This window comes from Adiantum capillus-veneris, chromosome 10, assembly GCF_014529385.1.
Source record: "Adiantum capillus-veneris isolate H3 chromosome 10, ASM1452938v2, whole genome shotgun sequence".
NCBI classification, from domain to species: domain Eukaryota; kingdom Viridiplantae; phylum Streptophyta; class Polypodiopsida; order Polypodiales; family Pteridaceae; genus Adiantum; species Adiantum capillus-veneris.
The window spans coordinates 22,841,643-22,862,968 of record NC_140940.1 but is presented as its reverse complement, the minus strand read 5'-3'; positions in this window follow the sequence as shown (position 1 = coordinate 22,862,968).

Genomic DNA, 21,326 nt, shown 5'->3' with positions numbered 1-21,326 from the left:
CCCACACGTATATCAACGCGTATAGCGACGCGTATATCGACGTGTATAGCGACACAAAAAAAAATTGGGGAAAAAAAGCGAAACCCGCGAGCAGCAGAGGTCATTTTCGCCAGCGCTCTGCTCAAATCTTGGCCTCCACCTACTGCGTAGGTATTATGCCCCCCCCCAACCCCTCTCTCTCTCTCTCTCTACATCGTGTGTGTGTGTGTAGGAAAGAGAGAGAGAGAGAGAGAGAGCGGTGTGTGTGTGTAGAGAGAGAGAGAGAGAGAGAGAGAGAGAGAGAGAGAGAGAGAGAGAGCGGTGTGTGTGTGTGTGTGTGTGTGTGGGAAAGAGAGAGAGAGAGAGGTGTGTGTGTGTGTGTAGGAAAGAGAGAGAGAGAGAGAGAGAGCGGTGTGTGTGTGTGTAGGAAAGAGAGAGAGAGAGAGGTGTGTGTGTGTGTGTAGGAAATAGAGAGAGAGAGAGAGAGAGAGAGAGAGCGGTGTGTGTGTGTGTGTAGGAAAGAGAGAGAGAGAGGTGTGTGTGTGTGTAGGAAAGAGAGAGAGAGAGAGAGAGAGAGAGAGAGAGAGAGAGAAATGTGTGTGTGTGTAGGTAATCAAAGGGGGAGAGAGAGAGAGATAGAGAATTAATGTATGCTTAGGAAATTAAAATTAAAGAGAGAAATGAAATGAAATGTTATCTTAACATTTTCGAAAGGCCAAAGTGACCTATGAGACGTGAGACAAGAAAGTTACAATGTGATGGATCTGATATAAAGTCAGAGTAAGAAGATGACAAAATAAAATATTATGGAATCCTAAACTGTTGGGTATGGACTAAACGGTTAAACCAGCTAGCTGGGATAGGTAGATCATAGGAGATCCAGCAGCTGTCGCTGGCGGATCTCATCAATCTCCTCCATGGTCAGTAGTCTAACCGGGCGTTATGCATGTCAAGCCAAAGTGACCTAGCTAGATCCTCTGATGCAGCCTCTGTCGATGTTGTGTAGTCCTCCGCAGTCGTGGATGTCTAGATCTCCCTATCTCAGTCACTCGTTCGATCAGTAGAGAGATAGGGAAGTAGAGAGAGAGAGAGAGAGAGAGAGAGAGAGAGAGAGAGAGAGAGAGAGAGATAGGAAATAGAGAGATAGAGAAAGAGAGTTATATATATATATATATATATAGAGAGAGAGAGAGAGAGAGAGAGAGGTAGGGAAGTGAAGAGATAGAGAAACCGTACAGAATCTGCAATACGACTTCTACGGAACGGGCATTGATTTCCGCGACATAGCACCTACATCTGAGAGAGAGAGAAAAAAGATTATGCGTGAAGGTTCGACCAATATAGAGCCACGGATGGAAGCAGAAAAGGGCTTACAGATAGAAGACAACAGCATGGAGGAGATGCTGGATGCCTTCTTCCAGACAAGCGAGGAGAACGCGAACGAAGCAGCACCAGAAACCATGCGCCTATCTCCTGAAGACATGTTGAGAAAGTTGGACACTCAACCAATCTATGAAGGCGCCAAAATATCTGTGCTTTGTACTTGTCTGACGTTTTTGAATCTTCAGTCAGTGTACGGGTGGTCAGATGCAAGCGTCACTGCTTTGTTTAGGTACGTAATTTACAAAAGAGATTTTCCGATTGCAACGGTGATGTGCTGAGAGAGCTTTTTAATTTAATGTGGCTTAAACAGGTTATTGCGCAAGAAACTTCTCCCGGCTGGCAATGAAATGCCCCCCTCTAGGCCAGACGCAAAGCCACTTCTGACCTCAGTTGGCTTGGACTACAACAAGATTCATGCATGTCCAAATGATTGCATTCTTTTTCACAATGAGTTCGCAGATTGTCTGTCGTGTCCTAAGTGCGGAGCAATGTGCTAGAGACACGAATGAGAGCACTAGCAACCTGGATTACTGTGGTCTGGTGTCAGGTATCCTGAAAGTAAGCTTCAGGCGGTTTGAGATGTTTTTGTTGGATGTGCAGTGGTTCAAGGTGATTACTTCTGGTCGCAATGCAACGGTACGCAGAGATGGAAACAAGCTTGTGCAAATAGATTCTACAAAGACTTGGACAGATGCGAGCGACACATTTGCTCTCCCCGAACATTGCGAGCAAGTGGTCTTTGTACCGGACCCTCGAGAGCGACAATGGTTGTTTGTGGTTCAGGTTGCTCCAAGAAATAAACAAGTATTTGAAGGGCAAGATCTCCTGGAGAAAATTCAGTCAGACAACGTCCATACTACTGTGACATTAGATGAGATGGACGAAGGTATGGCAGAGGAAGCTGACAGATATATGAGGGATGACGGAGACGAGCCAGAATCGACACTTGTAGATGAAGATGCAATGGATGAAGACAATCTGCCAGAACGAGTTGGGGCAGAGTTATGCTTGCAATTAGAGATAGACGATGATACGGTGCAAGATCTTATCGATGATGCCTCACTCGTCGAGGCCTAGGCCTGTAAGTGTTTGTGTGAAGACTTTGATTTAAAATTAAGCTTAAAGTTAATTTAAACAACTGTGTTCTGACGCTTTATTTTACTTTCTTTGTGCAGGACTTTAGTATGGCAGATGAGATTCCAGATCCCGGTTCCATGAGTGTAGATGCATTCAAGGGCTTCGTTACACGAATGATGCCTGCTCAGATGGCAGAGGCTTCTCAGTACTGGGTAGCCAGAGGCACGGGTACTACGCCTCCGGGCTTCACACCCGAGGGACTGACGCCTAGGGGGGGGACGCCTACGGGGTTCAGGATGCCTATGGGTACAATGCCTTCTTCTCCCATCACGGCCGCTTCGACACCTAGGGGTGGGCAGAGGTGGGTACGTCCTCATCTCCGCAACACAGGCGCACTCGCCGATCTCGGCAATCGTCAGGTGGAGGTGGTGGTTGCTGTGGAGGAGGGTCCACAAATGCTTCGACCCCTCCTTGCTCACGACCCCCGTCTTACCCAGGCACACCTCTCGACACACCTCTTGGCACACCTCGGAAGCCTTGGGGGGCACACGATCCTAGTGACTCCAAGCTCTATACTATACGGGGAGATGGTTCTGTTGACATGGATAGAGTCAGGACTGAGATGCGACAGCGGATTTGCCAGCTCGTGGAGCTGCAGTTTTCGACCAGCATTCTGACGTCTTGGGATCAGCAAGACAAGGAAAAAGTCACTTAAATAGTGGAGACCATCCTGAGAGAGTACCAGCCTGCTCCGGGTTTTTCTGTTGTTTCGGCGCGGTGGATCAAGGGTGTTGCATGGGACACCATCAAACATCGACGAGATGTAGCTCGGAAGGCTTTCAGGACCGGCTCACCGAAGCCTTCGTGCATCCCACACGAGACATGGCTGCAGATCTGAGAGGATGAGCGGACAACGGCCACACGGTCATTAGTGGACTAGATTTCATCTATATGCTTTGTGAGACACAGACACGCTTCTGTGTCTCTTTTTTGTACAAACAGTTAGTGTTCAGACAATTATTTTTTCCCTTATGGTTATGATTATTGTCATTGTCATTGTATAGACAGTTATTGTTTCTCTTTCTGGTTATGCTTATGGTTATTGTTAATTTTGTTTATGGTTGTGGTTATCTGCATTATGGTTTTGATCAAAGTGGTTATAGCCGGTTATGGTTTTAAGTTATGGTTATGCTTTTAAGTTATGGTTATGGTTTGTTATGGTTATGCTTTTAAGTTATGGTTATGCTTTTAAGTTATGGCTATTCTTTTCAGTTGGTACGGTTGTCTTTCATTGGCCTTAAATCTCATGTGAGATCCTACATGGATAGCATGTAGGAGGCGTATACATGATATGGTTTTTTGTGAAAAGTTTATGTAAAAACAAAGGGAACTCTGTCGAAATTTGTGCGCGCGGGAGCATGGTTGATATTTTGGTGTTGCTCGCTTTCTTGGGCAGAGGGCAGGAAGTCTGGCTGTGGCTGTGTCCATCTTTTAACTAGGCACAGGCCAGGCTACCTGCCCTCTGCCCAAGAAAAAAAAATTCTGCTATAGTCGTCGCTATATGCGTCGCTATGCCCGTCGCTATCCACGTCGCTGGTTTCAGAGCGACGCGCATAGCGACGGGCAACGTCGATATATGCGTCGATAACACCTATTTTTGTTGTAGTGTGAGTGGATAGTATTAACATCAGAAATATACATCAACCTCAAGCTCAGACCGAGCCTTGAGGGTCAGAGGATTACAAGTTCTCTGCTTGGCAGAGCAACCGCTAATCCTAGGCTTTACTTATTACAAGATGTCATCATGATCTGTATGGTTCTGGACCAGTCCTCTGAGGCTTGTTTTCCTCTGATCATATGGATCGTCACTCTGCTCTCATGTATGATTTCACAAAAACTTGCCACAGCCAGATCCCCCTCAAACACTCGGCGGTTCCTTGCTTGCCAAATATGGTGAAAGAAGTAGTACCTGATTATTTGAGTGCAAACCATAATAGCGGGACTTCCCATCCTGTTACTACCAAAGATCAGATCATTCTTGAAGAAATTAATTTGCCAAGTTCTTTGAATCCACTTGCACATTTTCCCAGCCAGGCCACTGATAGCTTGGCATCCCATGAACAGGTGGGCTAGGTCTTCACTAGCTATTCTGCACCCCGAGCAACGAGAAGACCCGATTCCTCTTTCTTGTATCTTTACGCCCGTCGGCAAAGCACCCCACATCACTTTCCACAAAAAAACCTTCATATACTGAGGCCACCTTGGCTTCCAGATTTTCTCCATGACTTCCTCCCACCGTTTTTCCATCCAGTGCCTCTTCCATAACTTGTTGAGGGGGCTACACCAGTTCTCCTCGTGCATTAGTGCATGGTAAATGCCTTTAGAATGAGGTTTCCAGAAGAGGCTACTCTCGGGCCATCTCCAAGCATACCACTCAAAATTGGATTCACAAATTGGCATCACCACCTTATCAAGCTCCTTTAACACCCTGTAGACTAGTAAGATCTCAAAGCCATTCAGTTGATAATGAGTTGCTATAGAGTCGGCAGTTTTCCAGCACTTATTGTTACCATCCCAGAATTGCTTTAGTCGAACGAGCCCCTTATTATTCACATTCCTGGCTATTTCTACCCAATAGGGGCTTTGTGGCGGCCCCAATATTCTAGAGAGCCAAGGGGACCAGTGCAAAATGGAGTTCTTGAAGTATCTGGTTTTTTCCCCCCATTCCAAAACCTCAACTGCTCATTTGCACTTCCTCACCAGTTCCCCTGAGAGTCCACCAGAACTAATATTAGACCACTTCGGGGCGAGAAGTTTGTCGTGCATCACAACCCCCTTCCACTTTCCCCCTTTCGATCCCAGATTAACTGCATCAAGCATTTCCTTGGTGTTAACCCTCGTGGCTCACGGACACCCTATCGCCTACGACGGACACTGTAACCGTATTATTTATTTAAGTAGAGTCAGGCACCGGGCTTGTCGGTCCAATAGGGAAAGGTAGAGTGATCGCCGATGAGAGGCGCACTCTAACACAAACATGCTAGGGTTAGTTGGCTAAGCATGGGCACCCAAGTGTGAATGGGGTGAGCTCACATAAAAGCCAATTAAACCTAAAATTGAGTCATTCTCTCATTGTGCAATAGAAGCTTCTCTTGCTCCATCTCCACCTTCTCCTTCACCATCTCCTTGTGTGTGTGCGTGAGAGAGAGAGAGAGAGAGAGAGAGTGTGAGAGTGTGTGTGCGATCGAGCGTTGTGGCGGCACGACGGCGGCGAGGCGGTTGAGCGCGGCGTAGCGGTGTCTCCCTCTTCTTCGCCGCGAGGAATCCTCTACGGCAGGAGCATAAGGTGGTGAGTGACACACCATTACCCTCTTTGAGCTTACTAGTTAAACTAGTTGTGTGCTTGGAGCCGTCTGCGGCTCGTACACGGTGTATCGGCAAGTCCCTTGCTTCGACAGTGCGGCAAGGAGCGCACATTTTTGGCGCCGCTGCCGGGGAGTAGCCCTGCACTTAGCCCAAGAGGCACTTTGTGCTTCTTGTATGAGTGGTTTGCAGTAGGAAAGAAGAGTGAGAGGAAGGCGTATTTTTTGTGCAAGTTGTTAATTCTGTTTTTCTGTTGCGCACAGTTTGCATTTTCTGTTTTTTTGCTGCGTACATGTAGTATTAGTTAGACAGTTAGCAAAATTCCATTTTTCTGTTTGCACACAGTTAGCATTAGTCACACAGTTAGCATTTCTTGCGTTTTTTTTGCATTTTCTGTGTTTTCACTGCACAATACTGTCAAGTTTCAATTTCTGCATTTTCTGTGTTTTCTGGTTTGTGCACAGTTAGGCGCACAGTTAGTTAATTAAGTAGGTTAGTAATTAGGTGAACCACTGATTAGCAGGTCAGTAGGTAGGTGGGACAGTAAATAGTTAGGTGAGGTCAACGCGCACCAAAACGCGTACCAAATAATATCTCAAAAAAAAAAATGAAAAATAAAAACGTGAGTGAGGTTAAATTTTTCGAAAATAAAAAACGCGAGGTATAAAAACGGACGGGTTGGTTTGTATAAAAGATAGATCGGGATCATTTCCCCAAGCCCAAGCCCAAGCCCAGGCCTCAATCCTCTATCTTATGATATATACTAGACTCACTCTTATATATATACCCTACCTCCTCAAGAGGGAATGAGAGCATGTGGGACAAGTCCTCCACTCTCCTCCCTTCTCTTCCCACTTGCACCCTTAGACTTGCTATTTGGAGCCTAGTTCCCCAGCTAGGAAAAGACTGTTTCGGGCTTTTCTGGAGCAAAATAGAACCAAACGATGGGCTGTAAAGCACAGCGCGTCCCTCCTAGCGATACGCTCGTTTCGAGCTATCACACGACCCATTCCAAGACACGCTCTAAGAAATCTAGCAAAAAAACAAAGAAAAAACACGCAAAAAACTAGTCGCAAGGCCTCCTAGAGCAGCTTTTTGACACCTTAGGGTATCAAAAGCACATGCACTTACGCTCTGGGCGGGTGCTAGAACACGAGCATATTGAGGGTGCCTCTGTTCATACGGACACCCATTACCCATCCACCATAGGCTCTAGACCCTCAGCGGGGACACAAGGTAGCACCACCCAAGACCCTAAAATAGCCGCTAGTGATTCCTCCTCCGACTCAGAAATCATGGAAGCATACCCTACCCAAAACACTGAGAGAGAAGGCCATGCACCTCCCAAAGCTCCACAGCCTAGTACTAGTATGTTTAGCCGTCTCATGGAAACATTAGGTAGAGCTACTCGCTCGGAACCTGATGCAAATGAAGCACACAAAGGGGGTGGGGAAGTGGACTCTCCTTTCACATCGCACGTGGACCCCACACCCCCAAAGAGTGTCCATGTGGATATCCTGCCAACTTCTTACCAAGAAGGCCCTGTTGAGCTACCTCCTTCAGAAGTTCCCTCTAGAGTACCGTTGGTGACAAGTAAAACCACGGGGAGCAACATTGCTTCTACCTCACAAGAAACCGTTAACACGTCGACTCTAGAAGGATTGTTCATTAATGATCATTGGACATATGACCTCCACACTGAGGTGTTGACGGATCTACACTCTGGCCACGCCTACCATGTAGGATGGATAGAGATTGTACAATCCACCTCTAGTGCCACAAGCATCGAAGATCAACAGTATGTTGGAGCTTGGCATGACCAATTAGAAGGAGATTTGTCCTTGGTAAATCCACAAGAATGTGGAGAGTAACTACACTTCATTAGTTGTTCGATCTTACACTCGAAAAGGTAGACATATTGTTGATCCAAAAGATAGATTTATGCTTGGTTGATGTGAATGTGGAGGGTGGCACTTAGACCTTGTGTGTTGTCATACATTGTCATCTAGAAAGTAGTTATAGTGGTGGTTGATGCGCAAGTGTATTAAAGAGTGATAAAATTTCACGTGAGGATCATAGGCATTTGTCTACATCTGCCCTCCCTGTGAAAGGAAGGAGAACTATGGTTGCTTCAATTGACGCACATGTTATTGCGACAACGTGTGGGTCACATACTAGTTAATACCTGTTTAATTCAACCTAACAATTTTATCACTTTCTTATTGTTTTTGAAAGACGTCATGACCTTTTTCACTTGTTTTTTTAAGTTCACAAAATATATGAGTGTATGTATTGTATTCACCAAAATAATTCACAAAGGTAGCTTAGTCTTATAACAAACCTTGAGGGGACACAAATTACAAAATCTTGCAACATAGTTTCCCAAAGAGATGACCTACCCACCCCTCATCCGTTTAGCTCTTCCGTAATAGAGCCTCATTCTGGTAATTCCATTCTATTTGATTGAGTTCTTCGCATTACCCATGGAGACAATTTGTTCCTTGCTTTTAAGTACAATCACTCTGAAGCTTGCCGTTATAAAAGTATTATCAAACACCCTACGATTTCTAGCCTCCCAGATTTCTTTGAAGAATCAAAATCTTACAACTTGAGTACGTACCACAAACACTTGGTTTTTTAGGTTCTTTTCTCCAAGAAACGGGTATGCTTTCCAGCTTTGATTAGCCAACTCGCTCTCACAACTGCAAACAAAAGCTTGAAATGTTAACTGTAAGCTCAATGGAAGTCTTTTTTTTTTCTTTCAAATACTTTTTTACTTTGGGTCACAATCATGTGACGTGTGTGCTTATTTTGTATGTCCGGGGTTTTTTGCTTCTCAAGGAAAAGCGCCCACACTGGGAACCTCTAGGGCTCTAGTACCATAGACAATACATGTGAGTGAAGTACCAATTCAAGCCAGGATTTCTCTTCCAGCGTAAGATTTTTCATTTGTGGCACTTATGTTTTTTTTGCTTCCATTTCCTTGGTATTCGCACTAGTGTTTTTTTGTTGTTTAAGTGAGCAAGCCTTTCTCTGCCTAAAACATTCCTAAGGTCTCAAATACTCGGATAATTTTATTAGCTAGGCCTAGTGGTCAAGTAAATGAGTTAACCTAAAGTCACGGTCTCCTAATCTCCAGGCTCATCCATAAGATTAAACTGGAGTTCAATAAACTTAAGCAAAGACAAATTTATACATCTATAATGGCAGATAACAATCATAACTATTGCACTCAAACAAAGCATGAAAAATCATTATTAGCAATTACACATATCCACCAACATGAATCATGGAAAGTAGTACACCTGGAGGTATGGAGTGGCTCATTTCGTTGAAGCAGATGTCCTCAGCCATGTGGATGGAGATCCATATAAGTCCTACCTAGCACATCTAAAAACAGGCACTATACCTCTAGGAGGCATGTCAGTGTGAAAAATTAAAACTCCTAAAAAACAAACTCAAAACACAATCTAGACCCCTAACCTACCTATTTGTCACCCCTTTTAGAATCAAGGAAAGAGGATATTATATAAACCGGGTGGCCACCCTAAGGCTAGGCCTCTATCCTCATCATCTAGATAAATAAAATCGTTGTCCGTGAGGCCATAGTCTTCCTCGGTCTCTATTAGTTCCTCTTCATCATCCTCTTGTGCAAGCATGCTAATCAAGAACCTTGCGATGCGTGGATACTCATCTTGTGCAAAAGAATAAGCATGTGCCACTGGAGACACATTCGCTACTGAGTAGGGATCACTAATTAGCCATAGACGTATCAGCCATTCTAACTCCTCAAAATTTCTCTCACATGCAAGGCTCTCTATCAAATCCCATTCGCAAGAAAGTATAGGGTAGCATACGTAGAACACTTGAGGAAAAGACAAAGGGTACCTTTCATCAAAAATAGAAGTGCATGCCTCTGGTGAAGTAGACATTTCTGACAAGACAGATAGATTTGGTTAGGCCTTTAAAACATAAGAGTTGTTTTTGTGTGTTGCTTGAATTGACACGGTGAATTTAGAATTATATGTAAGATCTGATAGGGTGCTCTCTCGTTGCTAGTCGCTCTTGCTCTTTACTATTTTTGTTTTTTGTGAGTATAAGGCTATATATATACATTCCCTAAGATTGGAATTGAGAGGTCAGGGAGGAAGGTTGAGAGGGGAGCGAGTGAATGATTGATGTTAGCAAACACTCCCCCCTTCCTTGGGTAGATCATACCTTTTGGAATGAGGTCGTCACCTTTTGAAACCAATTGTTCCAAGTTTTTATGGGTGAAGGTTTTAACCAATAGTTTTCGACCGCCCTATGCGTTTCATCTAGTTGCAAGGGTGGTAAGGTACTCTCCCATGATTTTATTTGCAACGTTGTTGTAGGTGGTGAACTTACCCCGGGAGGAGAAAGCTCTTTCGTGCTTGTATGGATATGTACAGTGGTAGGTGGAGGTTGTGTCGAAGCTTCTATTTGCGTATAGGAACTACATGAAGAGCAAGAAGCTTCATTTGATTTCCCTGTTCTTGAGCTAGGTGGAACAAATCGTTCTTTCTTTGGTACCCAAACTAGCTCTAGATCGGGTGTGTAACATTCCATGATTTTTTCCTTTCCGCGATTTTCAATTTGTTTTGGAGCCACAGGATTGGTTTTACATGGGCCAGGTGACAGGTAAGAGTACACTTTACGTTTGGGCACCCAGATTTGATCATTTCCTTCATAGTATCCTTGGGCTTCCAATAGTCGTTTAGGAATCCAACGCAACGTTTCTTTACATTTCTTGGAGTGAGTGGGACGGTTCTTACTAGGTTTCCGTTTTTTTGCATCAACCATGCTCACTACAGAGGCTTTAGGGACCCACTTGTATGGTTTCTCTGTTATATTAGGATGGTTCTTGTGTGTCTCAAGCTTTCTTTCAACTACATCAGTTGAAGCTCTAGAGAGTTGGGCTATGGGGACGTATGGTTCAACCTCCTGGACATGCAATGTCTTGGGTTTTATTTCCTTAGGCAATATCTCAGGGACTATGGCTTGAGTGGTAGGGCTAAGAGTTGGTTTTTGCGTTGTAGCACCCCTAGTCCCCCAATCAATAGTGCATTTGGTGGCTATCATCCATGTGCGGCCTAGGTTTATATTACCCTCCATAGTTCCAGCAGGCATGACCAAAAAGTCTTGAGCTACAATTCCATTGTCATAACTGACAGAAGTGTGCCAGATTCCAAAAACCATAGTTTTTTTCTTGTTGACACCCTTGACTTGGATAATACTCTCAGATAGAGGTGGCTTCCCTAATTGACACCACACCCCATAGGATAGCAGATTATATTTAGCACCCGTGTCCAATAAGGCGTTATATAGCACTTTTCCATAGTCACTATTTAACTCAATAGGGTATCGTAGAGGTGTGTCAGAGTCCAACCCATCCTCTTCGATTTCCACGTGGAATGCATTTGTGACTCCAAGGTTAGCCTCTCGTTTTTGTCTTATACGTTGTTGTCGATCCTTAGCCTCAGCTTGAGCTTGTATCTTGTTTAACTCGGTTTGTGCTTTGGCGGCCTTCTTTTGATGAATGGCCCGTAGTTCTTCTTGGCTTAAAGGATCATAATATCTTTTGAATTTACTCCCATTGAGGAATCCAATGGTTTCAACTCCATCAAGAGTTTCCACATGAAGGGTACCTTGTGGGGTAATTTCACATACTCTATATGGTCCTTTACCAGCATATTTCAACTTTTTCTTCTCTTTACGTACTCCATACATAAGGACTTTATCACCAACTTTGATGTCCTTGTCCTTCACATGGCGATCAAACCACTTCTTTCTCCTATCCTTTTCCACCAGAGCATTTTGCACAGCCAACTGTCTCTCTTCGTCTAGTTTTTCTAAGATATAAAAACGCTCGGTTAAGGGGTTACCATTCCATCCTTCTTGCGAAGCTACCCTAAGACTAGGAATGACAAACTCCCAAGGCATAACCGCTTCTTGGCCGTATACCATTTTGAATGGCGTGAAATTAATAGCCACTTTATAAGCAGTACGATAAGCCCATAGATCAGATGTCAACTTCAAATCCCAATTAGTGCGATGAGCTTCTACCGTCTTGGTTAAAATAGAGATTAGAGTCTTGTTGGTGCTCTCGGCTTGTCCATTAGCTTGCCGATAATAAGGTGTAGACTTATGGTGGGATATCATAAAGGTCGTGGTAAGCTCTCTTACTACCTCATTTATAAAATGGGTACCATTATCACTAACAATTTCAAAAGGGCAACCAAATCTTGTGATAATGTTCTCAAAAAGAAACTTAGCTGTTGTCCTCGCGTCAGCTTTTTGTGAAGCCTTAGCTTCAGCCCACTTTGTTACATAGTCCGTAGCGACTAGAATATATCGTGATTGAGTGTTGCGAGCTGCGGGACTAATTGGACCTACAAAGTCTAAGCCCCATTTTTCAAATGGTTGGGTTACTTTAATAGGATGTAAGGGCATTCTGTCTTTGCGCTGTGTGGTCTTGTAACGTTGGCACTCATCACACCCTTTTGTAAAAAGTGATGCATCCTTAAATAAAGTTGGCCACCAATAGCCTGACTGCAACACCTTTCTAGCAGTCAGGTCTCCTGAAAAATGTCCTCCTGCTATGCCCATATGTGCTTCTTGCAAGATATACAAATATTCATCCTCGCGGGCACAACGCCTAAGAATATCATCCTTGCTTAATCTATACAGAGTTCCGGCAATCAAACAATAGGGTTCACATTCTTTTACTAGCCTTCGAGCGATATCCTTACGAAGTTCCTTGGGTGGAAAACCATTAACTAAAAAGTTAACAGTGTTCTCACTCCATTCAGGCATAGTCTCAACTATGAATAGGGAAGTATCGGGTAATTCATCATCCACTCCTGTAGGGGCTTCACCATTGGGTATGCGAGACAAATGATCAGCCATGACGTGCCTTTTACCGGGTCTCACAACAATCGTGAAATCAAACTCCAGAAGAATTAACAACCATCGTGTGATTCTTCCTGTAGAGCATGGCTTGTTTACCAAATACAGCAACGCTTGATGGTCCACATAAAATACAAACTTGTTTGCCAGAAGGTAGTAGCGAAATTTCTTTACTGCATAAACCATTGCCAAACCTTCTCGCTCTGTAGTGGTGTAGTTCCTTTCAGCATCGTTCAATTGACGGCTTGCAAAGCTAATGGGATAGTCCAATTTATGTTCTCCTGGTTGAGTGAGAACACACCCAATAGCAAAGTTTGATGCATCAATATGCACTTGCTAGTGTTTTCTTCAATTGTTCATAGGCCTGGTCACACTCTTCAGTCCATTTAAATTCAATGAGAAGCTTGTACAAAGGACGTGCTATCTCAGCGAAAAATAAAATAAACCGTCGATAATAACCCACGTGTCCCATGAACCTTTGAACTCCCTTGTAATTGGTTGGTGGTGGTAACTCTAGAATCACTTTAATTTTTCTCTCATCGGTTGAGATACCATTCTTGGATACTATATGCCCTAAAATAACTCCATGCTTGACCCAAAATTGGCATTTGAACGGGTTCAATGAGATACGATATAACCTACACTTTTCAAACACCTTCCGCAAACATGATAGATGTTCTTTCCAAGAAGAGTAAACACAAAGGTCGTCTAAGAAAGCTTCACAAAACTCTCTCAAATATTCTTTAAAAGCAGTGTTTATTAATCGTTGGAATGTAGCAGGCATTTGTTAAGCCAAAAGCCATCACACGAAATGCAAACACGCCAAATTCTGTGATGAAGGCAGTTTTAGCTTGGTCCTCTAGCGCTATCGTAATTTGGTTGTAGCCTGAGTACCCATCTAGAAAGCTATAAGCTTCCTTGCCTGCAACTCTTTCGAGTACATGTTCGGAATATGGTAGGGGGTAATGGTCTCTTCTAGTAGCTGCATTAACTTTTTTGAGGTCCACGCACACCCTGAGTTTCCCATTCTTTTTTGGCACGATAAATATTGGAGACACCCATTCAGAGTGTTCAATAGGATATATGAACCCACATTTGATAAGCTTTTCTAGTTCTTCTTAAATGATCTTTGCGTACTTAGGATTCATTGGGTAGGGTCTTTGTTGTGCGGGCTTCGCAGTGCTAATCATAGGGATTGTATGTTGGACCACAGAAGGTGGAACACCTTTCATATCATGGTATGTCCAAGCGAATACGTCCTTGAATTCCTTGAGAAGCTCTTTGAGGACCGCCTCTTCAACTTCTGTGAGGTCTGGGGCAATAAAAACAGGTTTTGATTCTTCACCGGGGTCAGCTAATTCTATTTCTTTAACTATTGCCGGACCATCATAGATTCCATTATTCCCATCGATAGGTATTCTTTGGGCTTTTGTGTACACAACCTTTGCTTCCCCTGTGGTGTAAGATTTGAAATTTTCTGGTGCAGGATGCAATTCTGTGGATTCTGGTTGTGCTTTGGTTTGTGCTTCCATTTCTGCTTTCTTGTGTTGTCGAGCTAACTCTTGGTTTTGACGCCTCCTTGCAGTGCGGCTCAAATTTGGCTTGTCTATGATCTCTAATTGGGCTATGTCATGGGGTCGTGGTCTACACCACATAACATTTTGTAGATATTCACCCCAATTGTCTACCAATTTTTGATGAGCATCACATGCTCCTATATAACTGAGCCATTCTGCTGAGGATCTCTTCTTTTTTATCCTAGCACGTACATTGGCTCGATATCGATGCCTCTTAAGGTTTTTCTTTTTCTTATTTGAGACCTGCTTTTGATTTGCATTTAGATCTGGCTCACTAAAGGAGTCCTCGTTGGTGTCCTCTTCACTCTCGGGGGAGCTATCATCGGTTGATGTGCTCGGTCCTTCCGAATGTTTTTACTCTGAACTTGCTCCACTCTCTAATTCATGAGATTCCAAATCCGTTTCACTCTGGAAGTCAGTGTCCAAGTCGTGTTGGTCAAAGTCTTCTATTGAGCTATCGGTGTCACTGTCAGATTGGTCCACAATTGCCTTGCCCTTAGAAGATGCATGTATGGCACTTATCATGTTCAGAGGTGAAATTTGTGGTACCTCTTCCCCCTCTGGTGTGACCCATGTGGTTCCTCTATTTCCCCAGGTATCTATGGTTGCAGCTAGGTGTACCCAGTCTACGTTGTCTGATTCCGTCATACCCGGTAACACATCCATGTAAGGAGAATCTTGGCCAATGTCTGTATCCTTCTTACAAGTGTAACAATATTGTAGTGGGGCCGAGTGAAATGTGGTGTCAGAGCGATGATCAATAATGGTTTTACTCCCTAAGGGGTATACCTTACCAGTCACCAAATCCGCTCTAAGGACAGAGTCTTAGAATTGCAAATAGACATGATTTTTAGACCAATCATGAACCATTTGTGCTTCCCTCATGAATGGTCGTCCTAAAATCATTTGATATGACATAAGGTGTTTAGAGAAATCCATTACAATGAACGTATGTCGTACCTTGTGTCCTAGAACTTTGATCTTAAGATCCTTGAGCATCCCCATAGGTTTGGCTATGGTACCATTTGCCATCTTTACCACAATGTTAGTAACACTGAGGCGGGGTTTTCCCATGGATTCCCAACAATCTTTTGTAACGATGCTAACTCCCGCACCACCATCAAGAATTCCCTTTATAGTTAATCCCTTGGTAGTGATGGGTAGGGTCGCATTAGACTCGTCGCCTTAAATACTGCCCTAATTCGTTAATGGGTACCTCGATCACAGACTCGTGTCCATTTAAGTCAAGTGATTGCACATGATTTTCCTCATCAATCATAATCGAGTGAGGCCTATTTGGTTGCGCAAACTGCGGTAATCCCGTTCGTAGCTCTCCATTAAGGAATGCTCGAAGTGCAAGGAATAACTCAGCATCTCCATACAGCTTTGCTATGATCGTGGTTTGGACCTCAGAAGACATGAAGTCCACTAGTTTGGCAACATTCATTGGCATTTTGCAGGGTGTAGGTCCTTGACTAGGAACTGGTGAGGATGGAATCTCATATTCCTCAATGGGATCAGGTATTCCTTCGTTAAACATCCTTTCCAACAAGAAAGGTGTATGCTCACTTTCTGATGTCCCGTCCTCACTCCCTTCTTGGATGATACTAGATATGGCTAACGGTCTATGGTTCATGTGGGGTGGATGAACTTGCGTGGGAAACACTGTGTCATGAATTTTGACATGCATGGGTTCTGATTCTAGTTTCCTTTGAGTCTCCTCCACTAAACCTCTTAGATGTTTCACCTGCTCAATCTCGTCTATTGGGTTTGGGTACGTCCCAATCTTCTTTTTACGATTCTTCCCTTTTTGCCCCTGCGGTTTATCTTGGGGGTCTTGGATTGGATTTGGAAACACTTGTGGTGTTTTCAGAGGCTCTTTATGGTTTTCTCTTATTCGGTTTTCATTTGGTTCCATGTTACGGTTTTCTTTGTCGGTCTTTCCCTTTGTGGTATTGGTTCTAGTCTCCATTGTCTCGATTGAATCTGAATCATCCTCGAGGTCATTCATATACATGGGGTCATCTCCTGTTCCTATGTTTGTTTTGGAACTTGGCTTTGAATTTCCCGTATTCTGCGACCTCTTCCTTCGTGTCTTCTTTTTCTTTGCTTGGATAACTGACGCGGTATCTCTCTCTTCGAGGATATGGCCTGGCCCTTGAAGCATGGACCGTGTAATCGCATAAGCGGGTGCGACGGGTGGTATTGGCGATGTCACACTAGCAATTTCGACCAAATTTAGGGGTGTGATTTTAGGCGCATTTGGGTTATAGGGGCATTGGGAAATCAAGTGATCTATGCCACAACGATTACATGTGAGTATTGGCATTGCAGACGTGCTCCCTTGATTCATTTGCATCTGTGCAACATTCTTTTGCAGCCTAATAGGGCACTCCGCTGCTCGATGTGGTCCACCACACTCGTAGCATTGAAGAGGTGGCCTCCTAGCCTGGGTGTTGATATTTTGACCTCTGGATGCGAGAGCAGCAGCTTGATAAACCGGCTTGACTTGCCCCCAACAATCTTCCATGTAGTATATAGGACACTCTTCCAATGTATCAAGGCCGTAGGCAATACTAGTGTCTATTTCCTCCTCAGAGCCATCTGCATAAGCATTTGATGGCTCGCAACCCACTTGGTTCATAGGGGCGACTCTTGGATGCGAGGGCTGCGATCCTAGCACAGGAGGTGGTAGCGGTGTAGCTTGTACAACATTTTGAGATCTAGGGACCATGTGTTGCGGTAGTTGCTCAACAGGTGGAGCAGGCATCAATACAGGAGCTCGAGGTGCATCCGTCCAGGCTACAGGTGGTCTATTTGCCATCATACGTTTGATCATTAAACAATCCTTAGCTTGGTGACCATAGCTACCACATGCGTTGCAAGTTCCATTAAATTTTACTTTAAACGTAGGGCACTCACTAGTGCTATGTGGACCTAAGCAAATGGAACACCATTGTTGCTCCCTTCTTGGATACATGTGACTATTTTGAGGGGGTCGATTATCCTTAAGAGACTCATGGATTGCCTTGGTGAGGTCTGTCAAGAATGTCTCAAATACCTTTGGCTCATTGGCAATGGGCTTTGCAGTCATGGGTTCATACTCAATGGCTTGTGAGCTAGTGGATCTCGTGTCAGTAGACACCCTCATGCCTGCTATCATCAAGTTGTCCTCTAATTGGATTGCATTGGCAGTGACATCTTCCCAGGTTGTGATACCTCTAATCACTAGTCCATTATAGATTCCTTCATTCCTCAACCCTTGAATGAATCGATCAAGAAGTTGGTTATTGTTGAAGCACTCATTTACAGGGCAGCGAGAGTTTAAGTGCTTTAGACGACTAATGAAGTCCCTTACTGACTCTCCTTCCTTACGTTCGGCCTTCTGTAGCTGAGATGCTACACCCCAAAGCACACCTTCTTGTATGTACTCCTTTATAAACAACCTTCGAAGGGTAGGGTAGATTGTTTTCTTGTCCACCCTTAGGGTTCTATACCAATCTCCAGCCTTCCCACTTAATGTCAAGCTTAAGGCATTGCACTTATGTAGTTCGTTGCGTTCCCCTAAGGAATCACATACTTGTTCAAACACTTCAATGTGTTTTCTAGCATCTTCGTCCCCATTGAATTTTTGCGTGAGTTTGGCAATTTGTAGTGCCTTACTTCTAGGCTCTCTATCAGATGCATGACGCATATTTTCCGCGATAGATCGACCTATGGTTTGAGCAAACGCTGCCAAGTCACCTATGTGAGGAGGCAGGGCCGGTGGAGGTACTCTTGGAATCATATGTGGGAGAGGGACGGGTACCGGTCTTGGCATATGTGTGGATGATGCAAGATATAGAACATAACCGGGCATAGGTCCACTCGGATAAGAGCTAGGGAGCGGCACTCGAGGAGCATAAACAAGTGGTACAATTGGAGGTGTGGGGGCCATGTGTGCATAAGGGGCTAGAGACACATACAATCGAGGCCCCATATTAGGTACTACGACACTAGGTAGTGGCACTGCGCTAACCGTAGATGTCATCGGTACATTCTCTGTCAGGCTTATCCCTGGAGTGAGCACTGTGTTTTCCTTAATAGAGGGTTGAGCCAAGTTAGGGAAGCTAAAGTTGTCGCTCGGAGGCTCAGATTGCATAGAGACCCCAGGTGAAATGACGTAAGATGGGTCCATGGGGCTCATTAGAGGAGTCTCCATTTGTGATAGAGTAGGGTGTTGATCCTTGATCGTATCCAGAAATCTCATGGGGCCAGTTGAGAGTATATTTACCCCTCGGTTTTGCCTTTCTGATTGAATAATGCCATGGATAACATTACAGATCATCCTCCTAATCATGGCAAGTGTATCCCCCCCCCCCCCCCAATTGTCTCTATCAATGTGTGTGTGTGTTGAGTTCAAGAATTATCAAGTCAATTTGAGGTCTCTTGGGAATGAATTAAGTAATGGGCTCTCTGCACATGATATCTTGTCTTAACATCCTATGTTACTCTCTAAGGATGCAACAAATTGCATTTAGGCTAGAGACATCCCCCTCACACAATTGATATGGGACCCTGGTGAGTGGTAGTGGCCCTCTAAATAGACTTATAGAGAGTTGGTATCCTTCTTTGGATATAGTGTTTGCATTGAACAGAAAATTCTTTAGATGCGTTAGCATTCCCTCTCACCATCCTTACCAATCAAGGCATTGGTCATGATAGCAACTCTCCCATGCTTCTCTCGTGTAGTTTTGTTCTTGCATTTGGGGCATCACAGTCAACTAAATCATCAAATGTTATTTGTTGGCACTTAGGATGCATGTACCAGCCATGACCCAACATACTAACATTACACCACATAGTAGTAGAAGAAACTTTTCCATTGGTATTCACAACTCATTTGGTGAGCAGTGTGTTGTTTTCTTCTCACAGGCAGTATTCATGATGGGTGTGTGACATGGGGGTGATTGCATGGCTATAGCAACTTTGTCTTTATATGTGGATAATTTCAAAATTTACAGGCTGGATTGCACTTAATCTAGCTAGCACGTACACTTGCATCTACCAAGACTCATCGCATGGATGTTGAGGTCTCTTGCAATTGACCATAAGCAGGTTAGGAACATAAGGTGCATATTGTTTGTCTGTGTACATTTGAGCACAATTGGCACCTTAAAATGTGAGGGCAATGAACGCAAAAAAGTTCACTCAATCGTTTCTCTTTGCAAGAGTTTTGAGCATCATGCTAAAAGAAAGGGTCTGATGCAAAACACACACATACACACACACACACACACACGGAGCACACATGCATGTTATTCTTTGAGAGAGAATACTGTATTCAACCATTCACATGCTTTCCCTTACCCATATTTTATATCATAGCAGCCATTTGGCTTAGCTCCCACTCCCTTGAATGTGAGACAGAGCATTGAGGCACTACATGGTGGAGAGTCTCTTTTTGTACGCGAATTATATCCCTTAAGAATTTGAGAGTGCAATCATCATACCCTACATGAGTGCTCAACTTCTGATCACATCAAACTTGCTTTACCCACATTTTAGCCCATACCATGGTCTACATAGCTTTCTCTCCTAGCCACCTCATGGATTCAACTTGCTAGTGGTGGCCACCCTTATATCCATAGTCTTCAAACATGTTACATGTTGTACTCGATCCCAAAGGTCACTCTGACCTTTAAGGATGATCTCTCTCTCTCTCTCTCTCTCTCTCTCTCTACCTTTGAGGTCACTGTGATTGTTTCTATGATATTAAAAGTTATGTCCCCCTCTCCTTGTATAAGTATGTGAGCATGCAAGCCCTTGAGTTCAAGGATCAACGTTTGTCGCCTAAAATTTTTAGGTCTCTTGTGATCTTCTTCTTCTTCTCTCTCTCTCTCTCTCTCTCTCTCTCTCTCTCTCTCTCTCTCTCTCTTCTAACTTGCTATGTAGGATGCCGACTTGTTGCCAACAATGTTTGGATTGGATAAGGTTTGCCTAAACATAATATCTGAGAGTTGAGATTAGTCGGTCTCAATATTAACGGGTCTCAAACCACGTTAGAAGGAAGAAAAATGTCTCTCTCTCTCTCTCTCTCTCTCTCTCTCTCTCTCTCTCTCTCTCTCTCTCTCTCTGGCTGCATGTCTAGTTTGTAGTATTAAAATGAAGCATGTGAGAGGCTAAGAGCCTGGTCGCGTGTACCAGCGAGCCTACTTTTTTCCCAATCACGAGCTAGATCTTCTTTGTCCACCTATCTAATAGTGGTAGTTAAGAGCCTCGAAACGGGCATAGCCTTTTACATGGTTGACTTTTGAGGCCCTCTCGGTTAGCAGGAACCTGCTCAAGATCTATCTCATCACTCAGTCAAATCAAGCATTTATCTTTGAAGTCACTTCTTGACTTGCAAACAAAGCTGGAAGGCTATTTAACCGTTCCAAAGTGACCAAGCTCTAAATGTAAGCAGAATGACATGGAGACACTCCTACAATGGAGGCACATGCATGGAGGCAGCACCACAATAAGAGACCAGAGTCATCATTTACAGGGGGAGGCAAAGGGCTCACATTAGGTATGCAACACCAAGGAGTATCCAAATGAGCAAAGGATTGCTAACTCCAAGACCAAGGCCAATACCCTCAATTGGCAATGATCATCCTCCAATGCAATCACATCAGTGATTTGGAAAAATCAATTTTCAAACATACAAAATTGCTTTCCTTTAATTTTCCAATAGGAAATTTAGAAAATTAGGTTTATTTTGCAGGTTTTTATACTATTTTTCTCTATTTTAGGGTGGAATTTTTCCTTTTCCCCTTGCTCTCAACCGGCATTTTGAAATTGAAAACGGCTAAGACACATTTTTCCCAAACATTGAATCCAAGACCCGCCTTGCACGACCATTTCCATGAGCACTGTAGGAGCAGGCAATGCCACCTGTCCCCTTGCAGAACCCCTTTTTTCTTGCCTATGTCAGGAGTTTGAGATGTGAAAACTTAGGAAAGCTAAAAAGCTTGGATGGTCACGTTGAAGCTCTCAACA